The sequence below is a fragment of the Montipora capricornis genome, chromosome 13, assembly GCF_036669925.1.
Source record: "Montipora capricornis isolate CH-2021 chromosome 13, ASM3666992v2, whole genome shotgun sequence".
NCBI classification, from domain to species: Eukaryota; Metazoa; Cnidaria; class Anthozoa; order Scleractinia; family Acroporidae; genus Montipora; species Montipora capricornis.
In genome coordinates, this window is record NC_090895.1 from 43,869,958 (window position 1) to 43,872,102 (window position 2,145).

A 2,145-nucleotide genomic window follows, 5' to 3' on the forward strand; every position below is an offset into this window, starting at 1 on the left:
ACGAGGAAAAACAAACGGTCCCCATTTTATAACCTGGGGCCCGTTTCTCGAAATTCCCGAAACTTTATGGGCCATTTTCGGGTGTCACAATTCCCTTTGTATCTCAAGAAGGGAGAGGATTTAAGTCATCAAACTTCACAGTCATTTTTCTTTTTATTACCTTTAAAACATGTTACAAGATAGAGTTTCCAAAACTAGCAGTTGGCAGTTTCTCAAATTGCTTTTCGGGCCCGAAACGTTTTCGGGACTTTCGAGAAACGGGCCCCTGGTCCCCTGCAGGGGGCATCCCACGTAAAATGTAGCAAGTTTTGCATAATAATAGAGTCAAATTCCCATCTCAACACGTCGCAAGGACAAAATCACTCCCAAATTGATGTTGCACAAGTATAAAAGTATCATTTCACACGAGGGAACACGTCGCTGCAACGTAGCCCTGAAACATGTACGCGGAATATTTTCATGTGTGTGCACATTTTGTCATTTTGTTCTCCCTACATGTCCCCGTTTCACGTCCCCGCTACATGTCCCCGTTTCACGTCCCCGCTACATGTCCCCGTTTCACGTCCCCGCGACGTTGCCTCAGTGTGCACTGCGCACGTTATGTCGCTGCAACATGACTTATTTGTTTATTAACTTTGCTAGTCAAGCTGACAGAGCGCCACAACAGCTTGCACCAATCACTGTGGCCCCTTTTTTACCCTACCAACCATGATACGCAACAGAAGACAGACCACAACGCCGGGAACTACGTGCTCTACTCTTAGCGACAAGTGTGTGGGTCCTTTTACGTCCCACAGGAATATGACCATTGAAGGGTTGTGAGACGGGGCCTATACGGTTTATCGTCCTTATCCGAGAAGAGTAGAGAGCCAAACCATTTGCAGATGTAATTACAAAGGCAGCACTTTCTCCTCAGTTGTTTAAAGATCCTGAGTGTTGGTCCGGCCAGAGTTGAACTCACGGTCTCCCGCGTGACAGCCCGATGCCCAACCACAGTGAGCCACCGGTGCGCGGTTCCCAGCAACACAGCGGCCATGTTGAGCCCTGAGGAATTGAAAACTTTTGCTTTACCTCACCGAAACTCGCTCCCACACATTTCAACTCGGGCTCAGGTGTATTGTCTATGGCCAATATGGCCGCCGCGCGAATAAGTTAAGGTACATTCCCAACGATGACGGCTACGGAAACCACAACGCGAGAAAGCAATAATATTATTGGTAAATAGAGGAAAAGCAACCTTTCAACACGTATTTTGCAGTTCTTAGCGTAACAACGACGTGAAATCACCAATCTTTTGGGTTTTAGCGACAACGTGAAAATACAAAATGTGACACCATCCATTCTCTACTTTTACTTTGGAAATGCTAGTACCAAATTTAAATTTAGGTACTCAGGCCACGTTCAACGACGAAAGACTTAGCATAGCGCAAAGTTTATTTATTTTTTGCTATTTTATTCCACTCAGTTTATGCTTACTTAACCATTGTCTGGTCTTCTACTTACATAAGAAACTTGTAAACCGTATCAACCTTCTGCATAAAAGAGCTTTGTTGGTCATAATAAATTCCGAATCATGAATGAATATTAACAAACTCTGTCCCACTTTTTGAACAATTTGTGGTTTGGGATTTTGAAGTGAAATATCTTTTTGTTACAAAGTTACTGTCTTCCATTCACTATCAGTTGCTCGTTTCGCCTTTTTAAGATTATTCCGGCTTTGACTATTAGCCAAGACCATTGATACAATACGACAACTTCATTCTCTCTTTGCCTCAGGAACAAAAATCATGCAAAAAGCTTACTCCAATTTCGAGGAACATCATTGAATTCCTTCATGGATAGGTGACAGAACACAGCCTTGTTTTACACCAAGCTTCACTTCATGCAGTGCTAGTTATTACTGATGAAATGCTTGACGCGTTTGATGGTGTCCTTTGGCAGCGTATTTTAGATGAATAATAAATGAATAAACTGTTTGAGTGAGGACTTGAGCTGCTGTTGAAAACTTTAATCCTAGCTTTCGCCAATCTAAGCTAATCTACGGCATCACCAGGGATTTAAGTTTTCAAAAAGCAGCTCAAGACTTCATTCCAACAGTTTATTTAGTGAGTCCCGAATGAAAAAAAAGAGACAAAAACTTGACAC